Source organism: Bubalus kerabau, chromosome 12 (assembly GCF_029407905.1).
Source record: "Bubalus kerabau isolate K-KA32 ecotype Philippines breed swamp buffalo chromosome 12, PCC_UOA_SB_1v2, whole genome shotgun sequence".
NCBI classification, from domain to species: domain Eukaryota; kingdom Metazoa; phylum Chordata; class Mammalia; order Artiodactyla; family Bovidae; genus Bubalus; species Bubalus kerabau.
The window spans coordinates 34,194,932-34,209,444 of record NC_073635.1 but is presented as its reverse complement, the minus strand read 5'-3'; the positions used below and the strand labels follow the sequence as shown (position 1 = coordinate 34,209,444).

Sequence of the window (14,513 nt, the reverse complement as noted above, 5' to 3'; positions counted from 1 at the left end):
CTGTGATGTATGTCAGAGCGTGTTTTGCCTATGTTCTCCTCTAGGAGTTTTATAGTTTCTGGTCTTACGTTGAGATCTTTAATCCATTTTGAGTTTATTTTTGTGTATTGTGTTAGAAAGTGTTCTAGTTTCATTCTTTTACAAGTGGTTGACCAGATTTCCCAGCACCACTTGTTAAAGAGATTGTCTTTAATCCATTGTATATTCTTGCCTCCTTTGTCAAAGATAAGGTGTCCATATGTGCGTGGATTTATCTCTCGGCTTTCTATTTTGTTCCATTGATCTATATTTCTGTCTTTGTGCTAGTACCATACTGTCTTGATAACTGTGGCTTTGTAGTAGAGCCTGAAGTCAGGTAGGTTGATTCCTCCAGTTCCATTCTTCTTTCTCAAGATCGCTTTGGCTATTCGAGGTTTTTTGTATTTCCATACAAATTGTGAAATTATTTGTTCTAGCTCTGTGAAGAATACTGTTGGTAGCTTGATAGGGATTGCATTGAATCTATAGATTGCTTTGGGTAGTATACTCATTTTCACTATATTGATTCTTCCAATCCATGAACATGGTATATTTCTCCATCTATTAGTGTCCTCTTTGATTTCTTTCACCAGTGTTTTATAGTTTTCTATATATAGGTCTTTAGTTTCTTTAGGTAGATATATTCCTAAGTATTTTATTCTTTCTGTTGCAATGGTGAATGGAATTGTTTCCTTAATTTCTCTTTCTGTTTTCTCATTATTAGTGTATAGGAATGCAAGGGATTTCTGTGTGTTGATTTTATATCCTGCAACTTTACTATAGTCATTGATTAGTTTTAGTAATTTTCTGGTGGAATCTTTAGGGTTTTCTATGTAGAGGATCATGTCATCTGCAAATAGTGAGAGTTTTACTTCTTCTTTTCCAATTTGGATTCCTTTCATTTCTTTTTCTGCTCTGATTGCCAAAACTTCCAAAACTATGTTGAATAGTAATGGTGAAAGTGGGCACCCTTGTCTTGTTCCTGACTTTAGAGGAAATGCTTTCAATTTTTCACCATTGAGGATAATGTTTGCTGTGGGTTTGTCATATATAGCTTTGATTATGTTGAGGTATGTTCCTTCTATTCCTGCTTTCTGGAGAGTTTTGATCATAAATGGATATTGAATTTTGTCAAAGGCTTTCTCTGCATCTATTGAGATAATCATATGGTTTTTATTTTTCAATTTGTTAATGTGGTGTATTACATTGATTGATTTGCGGATATTGAAGAATCCTTGCATCCCTGGGATAAAGCCCACTTGGTCATGGTGTATGATCTTTTTAATGTGTTGTTGGATTCTGATTGCTAGAATTTTGTTAAGGATTTTTGCATCTATGTTCATCAGTGATATTGGCCTGTAGTTTTCTTTTCTTGTGGGATCTTTGTCAGGTTTTGGTATTAGGGTGATGGTGGCCTCATAGAATGAGTTTGGAAGTTTACCTTCCTCTGCAATTTTCTGGAAGAGTTTGAGCAGGATAGGTGTTAGCTCTTCTCTGAATTTTTGGTAGAATTCAGCTATGACACCGTCTGGACCTGGGCTTTTGTTTGCTGGAAGATTTCTGATTACAGTTTCAATTTCCGTGCTTGTGATGGGTCTGTTAAGATTTTCTATTTCTTCCTGGTCCAGTTTTGGAAAGTTGTACTTTTCTAAGAATTTGTCCATTTCTTCCACGTTGTCCATTTTATTGGCATATAATTGTTGATAGTAGTCTCTTATGATCCTTTGTATTTCTGTGTTGTCTGTTGTGATCTCTCCATTTTCATTTCTAATTTTATTGATTTGATTTTTCTCCCTTTGTTTCTTGATGAGTCTGGCTAATGGTTTGTCAATTTTATTTATCCTTTCAAAGAACCAGCTTTTGGTTTTGTTGATTTTTGCTATGGTCTCTTTTGTTTCTTTTGCATTTATTTCTGCTCTAAGTTTTAAGATTTCTTTCCTTCTACTAACCCTGGGGTTCTTCATTTCTTCCTTTTCTAGTTGCTTTAGGTGTAGAGTTAGGTTATTTATTTGACTTTTTTCTTGTTTCTTTAGGTATGCCTGTATTGCTATTAACTTTCCCCTTAGGACTGCTTTTACCGTGTCCCACAGGTTTTGGGTTGTTGTGTTTTCATTTTCATTCGTTTCTATGCAAATTTTGATTTCTTTTTTGATTTCTTCTGTGATTTGTTGGTTATTCAGCAGCGTGTTGTTCAGCCTCCATATGTTGGAATTTTTAATAGTTTTTCTCCTGTAATTGAGATCTAATCTTACTGCATTGTGGTCAGAAAAGATGCTTGGAATGATTTCTATTTTTTTGAATTTACCAAGGCTAGCTTTATGGCCCAGGATGTGATCTATCCTGGAGAAGGTTCCATGTGCACTTGAGAAAAAGGTGAAATTCATTGTTTTGGGATGAAATGTCCTATAGATATCAATTAGGTCTAACTGGTCTATTGTATCGTTTAAAGTTTGTGTTTCCTTGTTAATTTTCTGTTTAGTTGATCTATCCATAGGTGTGAGTGGGGTATTAAAGTCTCCCATTATTATTGTGTTATTGTTAATTTCTCCTTTCATAGTTGTTAGCATTTGTCTTACATATTGTGGTGCTCCCGTGTTGGGTGCATATATATTTATAATTGTTATATCTTCTTCTTGGATTGATCTTTTGATCATTATGTAGTGACCTTCTTTGTCTCTTTTCACAGCCTTCGTTTTAAAGTCTACTTTATCTGATATGAGTATTGCTACTCCTGCTTTCTTTTGGTCCCTATTTGCATGGAAAATCTTTTTCCAGCCCTTCACTTTCAGTCTGTATGTGTCCCCTGTTTTGAGGTGGGTCTCTTGTAGACAACATATGTAGGGGTCTTGTTATTGTATCCATTCAGCCAGTCTTTGTCTTTTGGTTGGGGCATTCAACCCATTTACGTTTAAGGTAATTAGTGATAAGTATGATCCCGTTGCCATTTACTTTATTGTTTTGGGTTCGAATTTATACACCGTTTTTGTGTTTCCTGTCTAGAGAATATCCTTTAGTATTTGTTGGAGAGCTGGTTTGGTGGTGCAGAATTCTCTCAGCTTTTGCTTGTCTGAAAAGCTTTTGATTCTCCTTCATACTTGAATGAGATCCTTGCTGGGTACAATAATCTGGGCTGTAGGTTATTTTCTTTCATCATTTTAAGTATGTCTTGCCATTCCCTCCTGGCTTGAAGTGTTTCTATTGAAAGATCAGCTGTTATCCTTATGGGTATTCCCTTGTGTGTTATTTGTTGTTTTTCCCTTGCTGCTTTTAATATTTGTTCTTTGTGTTTGATCTTTATTAATTTGATTAATATGTGTCTTGGGGTGTTTCGCCTTGGGTTTATCCTGTTTGGGACTCTCTGGGTTTCTTGGACTTGGGTGATTATTTCCTTCCCCATTTTAGGGAAGTTTTCAACTATTATCTCCTCAAGTATTTTCTCATGGTCTTTCTTTTTGTCTTCTTCTTCTGGGACCCCTATGATTCGAATGTTGTAGCGTTTAATATTGTCCTGGAGGTCTCTGAGATTGTCCTCATTTCTTTTAATTCGTTTTTCTTTTATCCTCTCTGATTCATTAATTTCTACCATTCTATCTTCTAATTCACTAATCCTATCTTCTGCCTCTGTTATTCTACTATTTGTTGCCTCCAGAGTGTTTTTTTTTTTTTTTTTTTTTTTTTTTTTTTTTTTTTTTTTAGTTATTGCATATCTTTTTCTTTTTTTTATTTTATTTTATTTTATTTTATTTTATTTTTAAACTTTACATAACTGTATTAGATTTGCCAAATATCAAAATGAATCCGCCACAGGTACACATGTGTTCCCCATCCTGAACCCTCCTCCCTCCTCCCTCCCCATTCCATCCCTCTGGGTCGTCCCAGTGCACCAGCCCCAAGCATCCAGTATCGTGCATCGAACCTGGACTGGCAACTCATTTCATACATGATATTTACATGTTTCAATGCCATTCTCCCAAATCTTCCCACCCTCTCCCTCTCCCACAGAGTCCATAAGACTGTTCTATACATCTGTGTCTCTTTTGCTGTCTCGTACACAGGGTTATTGTTACCATCTTTCTAAATTCCATATATATGCGTTAGTATACTGTATTGGTGTTTTTCTTTCTGGCTTACTTCACTCTGTATAATAGGCTCCAGTTTCATCCACCTCATTAGAACTGATTCAAATGTATTCTTTTTAATGGCTGAATAATACTCCATTGTGTATATGTACCACAGCTTTCTTATCCATTCATCTGCTGATGGACATCTAGGTTGCTTCCATGTCCTGGCTATTATAAACAGTGCTGCGATGAACATTGGGGTACTCGTGTCTCTTTCCCTTCTGGTTTTCTCAGTGTGTATGCCCAGCAGTGGGATTGCTGGATCATAAGGCATGTCTATTTCCAGTTTTTTAAGGAATCTCCACACTGTTCTCCATAGTGGCTGCACTAGTTTGCATTCCCACCAACAGTGTAAGAGGGTTCCCTTTTCTCCACACCCTCTCCAGCATTTATTACTTGTAGACTTTTGGATTGCAGCCATTCTGACTGGTGTGAAATGGTACCTCATAGTGGTTTTGATTTGCATTTCTCTGATAATGAGTGATGTTGAGCATCTTTTCATGTGTTTGTTAGCCATCTTTATGTCTTCTTTGGAGAAATGTCTATTTAGTTCTTTGGCCCATTTTTTGATTGGGTCATTTATTTTTCTGGAGTTGAGCTGTAGGAGTTGCTTGTATATTCTCGAGATTAGTTGTTTGTCAGTTGCTTCATTTGCTATTATCTTCTCCCATTCTGAAGGCTGTCTTTTCACCTTGCCAATAGTTTCCTTTGATGTGCAGAAGCTTTTAAGGTTAATTAGGTCCCATTTGTTTATTTTTGCTTTTATTTCCAATATTCTGGGAGGTGGGTCATAGAGGATCCTGCTGTGATGTATGTCAGAGAGTGTTTTGCCTATGTTGTCCTCTAGGAGTTTTATAGTTTCTGGTCTTACGTTTAGATCTTTAATCCATTTTGAGTTTATTTTTGTGTATGGTGCAGAGTGTTTTTAATTTCATTTAGTGCATTATTCATTATATATTGACTCTTTTTTATTTCTTCTAAGTCCTTGTTAAACCTTTCTTGCATCTTCTCAATCCTTACCTCCAGGCTATTCATCTGTGATTCCATTTTAATTTCAAGATTTTGGATCAATTTCACTATCATTATTCGGAATTCTTTATCAGGTAGATTCCCTATCTCTTCCTCTTTTGTTTGGTTTGGTGGGCATTTATCCAGTTCCTTTATCTGCTGGGTATTCCTCTGTCTCTTCATCTTGTTTAAATTGCTGAGTTTGGGGTGTCCTTTCTGTATTCTGGCAGTTTGTGGAGTTCTCTTTATTGTGGCGTTTCCTCGCTGTGTGTGGGTTTGTACAGGTGGCTTGTCAAGGTTTCCTGGTTAGGGAAGCTTGTGTCAATGTTCTGGTGGATGGAGCTGTATTTCTTCTCTCTGGAGTGTAATGAAATGTCCAGTAATGAGTTATGAGATGTCTATGGTTTTGGGGTGACTTTGGGCAGCCTGTATCTTGAAGCTCAGGGCTGTGTTCCTTTGTTGCTGGAGAATTTGCTTGGTATGTCTTGCCCTGGAACTTGTTGGCCCTTGTGTGGTGCTTGGTTTCAGTGTTGGTATGGAGGCATTTGATGAGCTCCTGTCAATTAATGTTCCTTGGAGTCAGGAGTTCCCTGGAGTCAGGGTTTGGACTTAAGCCTCCTACTTCCAGTTATCGGTCTTATTTTTACAGTAATTTCAAAACTTTTCCTTCTATACTGCACCATTGATAAAACATCTACGTTAAAGATGAAAAGTTTCTCTACTGTGAGGGTCACTCAGAGAGGTTCACAGTGTTACATGGAGAAGAGAAGAGGGAGGAGGGAGTTAGAGGTGACCCAAATGAGATGAGGTGGAATCAATAGTGGAGAGATTGGGCTATCCAGTAGTCACTTCCTTATGTGCACTCCACAACTGGACCACTCAGAGATGCTCACGGAGTTATACAGAGAAGAGAAGAAGGAGGAAGGAGACAGAGGTGGCCAGTAGGATAAAAGGGGGAAATGAAAAGGAGGGAGACATATCCAGCCAGTAATCAGTTCCCTAAGTGTTCTCCACCATCTGGAACACACAGAAATTCACAGAGTTGGGTAGAGGAGAGAGGGGTTAGGGAGGAGATACAGGCGACCTGGTGGAGAAAACGGAGAGTCCAAAGGGAGAGAGAGCAGTCAAGCCAGTAATCTCGCTCCCTAGTGAAAAATGGGTCCTGAAGATTGGGTTCTTAAAGGTACAAAATTGGTAACAAATACATAAAAGCAAAAATTAAAAATCTAGAATAGAGTTTGGAATTTCAAAAATACGATGTTAATGAAAAGAAGAAGGAAAAGAAAGAGAGAAAAAACGAACAAAGAAAAACAAACAAGGTCGTGAAAATTATAAAGAAACTACAGGTACAAAACTGATAACTAATACCAAAAAGCAAAAATTAAAAATCTAGAGTAGAGTGTGGAATTTCAAAAATACAATGTTAAAGAAAAGAAGAAGAAAAATAAAGAGAGAAAACAAACAAACCAACAAAAACAATGTCGCAAAAATTATAAGGAAAATACAGGTACAAAATTGATATCAAATACCAAAAAGCATAAATTAAAAATCTTGAGTAGAGTTTGGAATTGCAGATATACGACATTATATAAAAGAAGAAGAGAAAGAAATAGAGGAAAAAAAAAAGTCACAGAAATTATAAAAAAAAACTATAGGTACAAAATTGATAACATATACCAAAAGGCTAAAATTAAAAATCTAGAGTAGAGTTTGGAATTTCAAAAATACAATGTTAAAGAAAAGAAGAAAAAGAAAAAAAAACAAAACACGGTCAAAAAATTATAAAATAAATATATGAAGTTTGCTGAAGAAGAAAAAAAATAGGGTCTTTTTTTTTTTTTTTTTGCAAAGTAATAGGTTATAAAAGTGAAAATTAAAGGACAATAGAGGACTTAAAATTTTTTTTAAAAAAATTAAAAAAAAATAAAGAAAGATTGATCGTAAAAATAGTAAAAATATATCTAGGTCTTTCTCTGGTTTTGTTGTGAGTATTGTGGGTTCAGTTCATTTTTGGCTAGTTCCTTGGTCCGACTTATATTTCTCAAGATCTATAGGCCCCTTCCTATGTAGTCCGTAGTAACCACAGGGTTTTAATCTATGGCCTGTAGCTTCCAAGGCGTTTCCCTCTGTTATAGCTTCTTCTGTTTGCTGGTTTTTTCAGTGTCTGGTTTCCGCCCTGACACAAAGGGGATGGTGGAGGGCACTTTTTTTTTTTTTTTTTTAAATTTAGGCTCACTTGTTCAGTTGCGCTGTGGGGAGGGAGGGAGGGATGCTGCAAACAAATAACACTGGCGTGCGCTCGCAGTGCCTCAGCCCCACTGGGTGTGCCCCCGCTCACGGCGCGTGTAGCCTCCCTGCCCACACTGCTCGGGCTCTAGGTTGTTCCGCCGGGAACAATCAGAGGCCGGCCCTGGGCTGACCTCCCAGGTCCAAGCCGCTCAGGTTCAGACACTCAGGTAGACCTCAGAGGTGCAGACTCGGTTGGGCCTGCGTTTTGTGCTCTTCCCAGGTCCGAGCAGCTCAGGTGATAAGGTGTTTGGCGAGCGCCAATGCTGTGACTTATCGCCTCCCTGCCACTCGGTTATCTGGGTGTAAAACCGGCGCACCTTCTCAGGCAGATGTTGACCGTCCAGACCCCCAAGAAGTTTTAGTTAGCAAAGAAGCCTGCTTACAGTTTTATAGATAGTGTCTCTCTGGGGCTGCGATTGCCCCCTTCCGGCTCTGGCTGCCTGTCACCGGAGGGGGAAGGTCTGCAGCCGGCTATCTCTGTTCAGTCCTTTGTTCCGTGTGCGGGCCTGGCGGTGTCTTAGGTTAGGGCTGGCTTTTCGCGTGGTAGAGATCCCACAGTCTGGTTTGCTAGCCCAAATTATTTTGCCCAGATAGCGCTCAGGACATTCGGGCCAGATTCTTACTCTAAGTGACGCAGCCCGCGCCGCGCTTCCCTGCCCAGCCCCCACTTGCTAATGGCGTGTGCAGGCGTCTGCGCTGCTTCTCTGCTGGGGGAGTTACCGTAGGGCTCGCAATCTGCGATTTTTAATTGTTTATTTATTTTTTTCTCCCTGTTATGTTGCCCTCTGTGCTTCCAAAGCTCGGCACAGATTCGGCAGTGAGAAGGTTTCCTGATGTTTGGAAACTTCTCTCTTTTTAAGACTCCCTTCCCAGGACAGAACTCCGTCCCTCCCTCTTTTGTCTCTTTTTTTGTCTTTTATATTTTTTCCTACCTCCTTTCGAAGAGTTGGGTTGCTTTTCTGGGTGCCTGATGTCCTCTGCCGGCATTCAGAAGTTGTTTTGTGGAATTTACTCGACGTTTAAATGCTCTTTTGATGAATTTGTGGGGGAGAAAGTGTTTTCCCCGTCCTACTCCTCCGCCATCTTGGCTCCTCCTCCTAGTGTCATTCTTAAAAAAAAATGAAAGAATGTCATTTGTAGCAATATGGTTGGATCTAGAAATTATCATACTAAGTGAGGTAAGTCAAAGACAAACAGCATTGATATCATTTATATATGTCCATGGGGTCGCAAAGAGTCAGACACCACTGAGCTATGGAACAACAATAAATACTTGAAATCCAAAAAAATGATACAAATTATAAATGAACCAATTTATAAAACAGAAATAGACCCATAGTCATAGAAAGCAAACTCATGAAGAAACAGTCATTTTTAAGGAAATATAATGTCAAATGTAGCAGGAAGGCTAGATAGCTCACGTCTTCCAGACAAACGAATGCCTCTGAGACCTATAAATAATCTCTTCAAGATACTACACTGAAGGATTAGCTGAGACACATTCTTTCATTTACGAAGTCAGCACATTTACTGGGCACCTGCTCTGGGCTCGCAGGACCCGAGTTTGGCAAAGGAAGTTTCTCCCTTCATCGAATTTACAGTTGAGTACAGTTCCAGCCAGACTCAAAGATGAGCCAGAGCTGGCTGGGGCAGGATGTTGCTGAGACCTATACTCTGCCCATAAGAATATTAGATTTTTATTCACTCTTCTGTGTGTGTATTTGCTACCCTGATGGTATAGTAGGACTTCTGGGGGTATATACGCCCCCAGAGCATAGTAAATACTCAAGTAACCACATCTTGGTTGGTTGATGGTAATAGGTCTGACTCATGTAATTGCTTAGTTGAACCCTTTTTATTCATGGGGAAACTTGTATTTGTTAATGTACTGTGCTCTTTACCAGTGTATGAGAAATTGCCCAGTCAATGGAATATGAACGTGAAATCTCTCTTTTTTTAAAATTTTTTAAGTAACATTTAGTGTTCTTACTGCAAATGGAACACCTAAATCAAATCCCTTATGACTACACAGTGGAAGTGAGAAATAGATTTAAGGGCCTAGATCTGATAGACAGAGTGCCTGATGAACTATGGACAGAGGTTCGTGACATTGTACAGGAGACAGGGATCAAGACCATCCCCATGGAAAAGAAATACAAAAAAACAAAATGACTGTCTGGGGAGGCCTTACAAATAGCTGTGAAAAGAAGAGAAGCGAAAAGCAAAGGAGAAAAGGAAAGATATAAGCATCTGAATACAGAGTTCCAAAGAATAGCAAGAAGAGATAAATAAGAAAGCCTTCCTCAGGGATCAATGCAAAGAAATAGAGGAAAACAACAGAATGGGAAAGACTAGAGATCTCTTCAAGAAAATTAGAGATACCAAGGGAACATTTCATGCAAAGATGGGCTCGATAAAGGACAGAAATGGTATGGACCTAACAGAAGCAGAAGATATTAAGAAGAGGTGGCAAGAATACACAGAAAACTGTACAAAAGAGATCTTCATGACCAAGATGATCATGATGGTGTGATCACTGACCTAGAGCCAGACATCCTGGAATGTGAAGTCAAGTAAGTCTTAGAAAGCATCACTACGAACAAAGCTAGTGGAGGTGATGGAATTCCAGTTGAACTATTTCAAATCCTGAAAGATGATGCTGTGAAAGTGCTGTACTCAATATGCCAGCAAATTTGGAAAACTCAGCAGTGGCCACAGGACTGGAAAAGGTCAGTTTTCACTCCAATCCCAAAGAAAGGCAAAGCCAAAGAATGCTCAAACTACCAAACAGTTGCACCCATCTCACACGCTAGTAAAGTAATGCTCAAAATTCTCCAAGCCAGGCTTCAGCAATACGTGAACCATGAACTTCCAGATGTTCAAGTTGGTTTTAGAAAAGGCAGAGGAACCAGAGATCAAATTGCCAACATCCTCTGGATCATGGAAAAAGCAAGAGAGTTCCAGAAAAACATCTATTTCTGCTTTATTGACTATGTCAAAGCCTTTGACTGTATGGATCACAATAAACTGTGGAAAATTCTGAAAGAGATGGGAATACCAGACCACCTGACCTGCCTCTTGAGAAACCTATATGCAGGTCAGGAAGCAACAGTTAGAACTGGACATGGAACAACAGACTGGTTCCAAATAGGAAAAGGAGTATGTCAAGGCTGTATATTGTCACCCTGCTTATTTAACTTATATGCAGAGTACCTCATGAGAAACGCTGGGCTGGAAGAAACACAAGCTGGAATCAAGATTGCGGGAGAAATATCAATAACCTCAGATATGCAGATGACACCACCCTTATGGCAGAAAGTGAAGAGGAACTAAAAAGCCTCTTGATGAAAGTGAAAGTGGAGAGTGAAAAAGTTGGCTTAAAACTCAACATTCAGAAGAGGAAGATCATGGCATCTGGTCCCATCACTTCATGGGAAATAGATGGGGAAACAGTGGAAACAGTGTCAGACTTTTTTTTTTTGGCTCCAAAATCACTGCAGATGGTGACTGCAGCCATGAAATTAAAAGACGCTTACTCCTTGGAAGGAAAGTTATGACCAGCCTAGATAGCATATTCAAAAGCAGAGACATTACTTTGCCAACAAAGCTCCGTCTAGTCAAGGCTATTGTTTTTTCTGTGGTCATGTATGGATGTGAGAGTTGGACTGTGAAGAAAACTGAGCTCCGAAGAATTGATGCTTTTGAACTGTGGTGTTGGAGAAGACTCTTGAGAGTCCCTTGGACTGCAAGGAGATCCAACCAGTCCATTCTGAAGGAGATCAGCCCTGGGATTTCTTTGGAAGGAATGATGCTAAAGCTGAAACTCCAGTACTTTGGCCACCTCATGCGAAGAGTTGACTCATTGGAAAAGACTCTGATGCTGGGAGGGATTGGGGGCAGGAGGAGAAGGGGATGACAGAGGATGAGATGGCTGGATGGCATCACTGACTCAATGGATGTGAGTCTGAGTGAACTCCGGGATTTGGTGATGGACAGGGAGGCCTGGTGTGCTGCGATTCATGGGGTCGCAGAGTCAGACACGACTGAGCAACTGAACTGAACTGAACTGAACTGCAAGTGGAGAGCTTGGTGGCCCTGTTTTTACAGGGTTCAGCATAGCCAGTGGGCACCCCCCGCCCCAGTGGCCATGCCCTACTCACCCCAGTTCCGTGTATTCCATGTATTCGTGACCTTGTCTCCCATGTTGCACGTATCTGACACCGCTGTTGCCACACCGGAGTAGAAGGCTCATTCCAGACAGTAAATATGATGGGTTGTTGCTTGTTCAGTGACCGTGTCCTCCTGGTCCTTTCATCTCTATGTCCACTACTCCAAGAAGAGTGCTGCATCGCCTGTGAATTCACTGAGTGACCTTCTGTCTTAGCTCAGGCTGCTGTCACAAAAGTACATAGTCTGGTGGCCTAGACAACAGGAACTCTCTCCTCATGGTTGTGAAAGCTGGAAGACCAGAACCCAGGAGTAGACCCAGTGTCTGATGCGGGCTTTCTTCCTGGTTTGTCTTCATAAGGGTTGAGAGGGGAAGGGAAAGAGAAGTTCTCCTGTCTCTTCTCCTAAAGGGCACAATGGGGTTATTATGGGCTCATTGAATTCTGTCCTTTGTGCATCTTATCGCAGGCTACTGTCCTGCTTTTCTCGTCTTGAACCCCCAAGGGTACACAGTCAGGGGCAGTGGCTGATGGTTTGATGACTGCAACACCCTTTATTTAAGGACACGGCAGGTGACATTTTTGGCCCATACCATCTTGGGCCTAGTTGGTTTTAACCAGTTTTATTCTCTGCAGCTTCTTCCTAAAACTTAGATAAGAGCAATTGATTGGCATTTGAGGGAGGGGCTGGGGTATGAAGGGCTTCCTTGGTGGCTCCGTCGTTAAAGAATCCGCCTGCAATGCAGGACACCTGCCTTCAATCTCTGGATCAGGAAGATCCCCCAGAGAAGGCCATGGCAACCCACTCCAGTGCTCTTGCCTGGAGAATCCCATGGACAGAGGAGCCTGGCAGGCTGCAGTCCATGGGTTCACACAGAGTCAGACACGACTGAGTGACTAACTTTCACTTCAGGGTATGAGTCCAGGGGAGCAGCCTTGGTAACCCTGGAGCACATTTTATCAGCACATTTCTGCCATCATGCACCCTTTGCTCAGATTTCTTCTGGGCCCACCCCCATTCGTGCCTGAACCTCTGTGGACCACATCCGCAAACCCAGTCTCATCACCGTGGTGAGAAGTTTCCCAGGAGGGTGCTCTGGCCACTGTGCACTGACCCTGGCAGGCACACCCCCTGGAATTGCCTGGACCTGTCTGAGTTCCCCTGGAGACATCCCCAGACTGCCAGGCTGGAGTTTCCCTAAGTGGTTGGAATTGTCTTCTCTACCCAAATTCTGAAGGACAGGCTGTTGGCACATATAAAGTAAACATAGATGTTTTGTTTGAGATTCAGAATTACCCAACTCACCAACAGTAAGAAGCATAAAGTGTCCTTTATTTTTATTTTTAGTAGGAGTCCATTTAACTTTTTTTCTTAGAGCATTATTTTATGACTTCCTCTATTACTGCATTGACAAAGCAGGTCTTGTCACGGATGGCATTTATTCACTGCCTGAAGTGGCAGAGATGTGTGTTTTCCTTGATGTGGGAAGTTCTTATTGAATAAATAGTAACAGGAAGAGGAATGGGTTTGACTGGATGCCTGTTACGTGCCTAGTAGGTTACGCTGAGTAGCTCATTTTTCATAAGAGGGGCGCTATGAAGTGAGTATTCTTAGCTCCATTTTACACTTGAGGAAACTGCTATTTAAAGAGGTTTTGCATCTTGCCCAAGGTCACAGAGGCAATAAGGGGAGAGTTGGGACCAGACCCCAGGCCACTTGACTGTAGAACGACAATTGTGCCTTTGATGCATCTTTTTTGAAATTAATTTCTACTGGAGTATAGTTGCTTTACAGTGTGGTTAGTTTCTGCTAGACAGCAAAGCCTTTTTGATATTGACAGCCTCCTGTTGAGAAGGAAAACTGAGCAGTTCGACAGTAGAACCTGCTTTTCACTTTGTGATGGTAGCTGATCTTCAGTTTGGCGAGGGGAAGAAGAATTTCAGTTCATTCTACATGTTTCTTAACTGTACTTTACGTTATCAGATGACAAATATATGTATATGTCACTTAATAGCCGAAGGACAGTTGTCCAAACAGAGTAATTTTAGCCGACTGGTGTGCTTCCCTGATTAATTTAAAGCAGGTTTTTATTATGAGCCCCAAATATCTTCTTATATTTGAACTGGATATCCTATTCGTAATCATGAATTCCCTAGGAAGATCAGAATATCCTTTTTTTTTTTTATTCTTAAAAATGGTTCTATAATGAACTTATGGTTGCTGGAGGGAAAGGATGGGGGAAGGGATAGTTAGGAGTTTGGGTTGGACATATACACACTTCTTCTATTTAAAATGGGTTATCAGCAAGGAGCTGCTGTATAGCACAGAAAGTTCTGCTCAATAGTTATGCAGCAGCCTGGATGAGAGGGGAGTTTGGGAGAGAGTGGACACATGTACACGCGTGGCTGAATCCTTTTGCTGTCCACCTGAAATTCACAACACTGCTAATTGGTTATATTCCAGTATTAAATAAAAAGTTAAAAAAATGGTTCTGTGCTTTAATTCCACCTGATAATAGATATCACACTAAAACACTTATTCAGGCTGGTAGTAACGTTTTAAAAGGTACTGGTGATTTAATTTGGTTGAATATTTTTTGTAACATGAAAAAAATCATCAATTCGTTTCCTACTCCAATGATTCATGGAGAAAAATGGTTTAATCTGAAGATCTCAGCAAAGAAAAGAAAGGGACCTTTTGTGTTATTTTTATATCCTCTAATTTCTTTTGCATGCTTTGAAGATTACCTTGTGTAAACTGAGAAATTCTTGACATTTAAGTTCCAGCAACGTTATCACCCTCACCCCCCCCAAAAAAAACATTTATATTTATGGAATTTCCTGTTCTAGGAACACCAAGAATAATGTGTATATAGGTAAGAGGGGAGAGAAAGATAGTCACAAGAACCTT

The 14,513-nt window shown here is 40.2% G+C and overlaps 1 protein-coding gene across 1 annotated transcript in view; it reads left to right on the top strand.

Annotated features, from left to right (window-relative positions):
- Nucleotides 1-14,513, top strand: part of LOC129624506 (phospholipid-transporting ATPase IB) — a 410,556-nt gene that overhangs the window by 123,633 nt on the left and 272,410 nt on the right. The window lies entirely within an intron of this gene.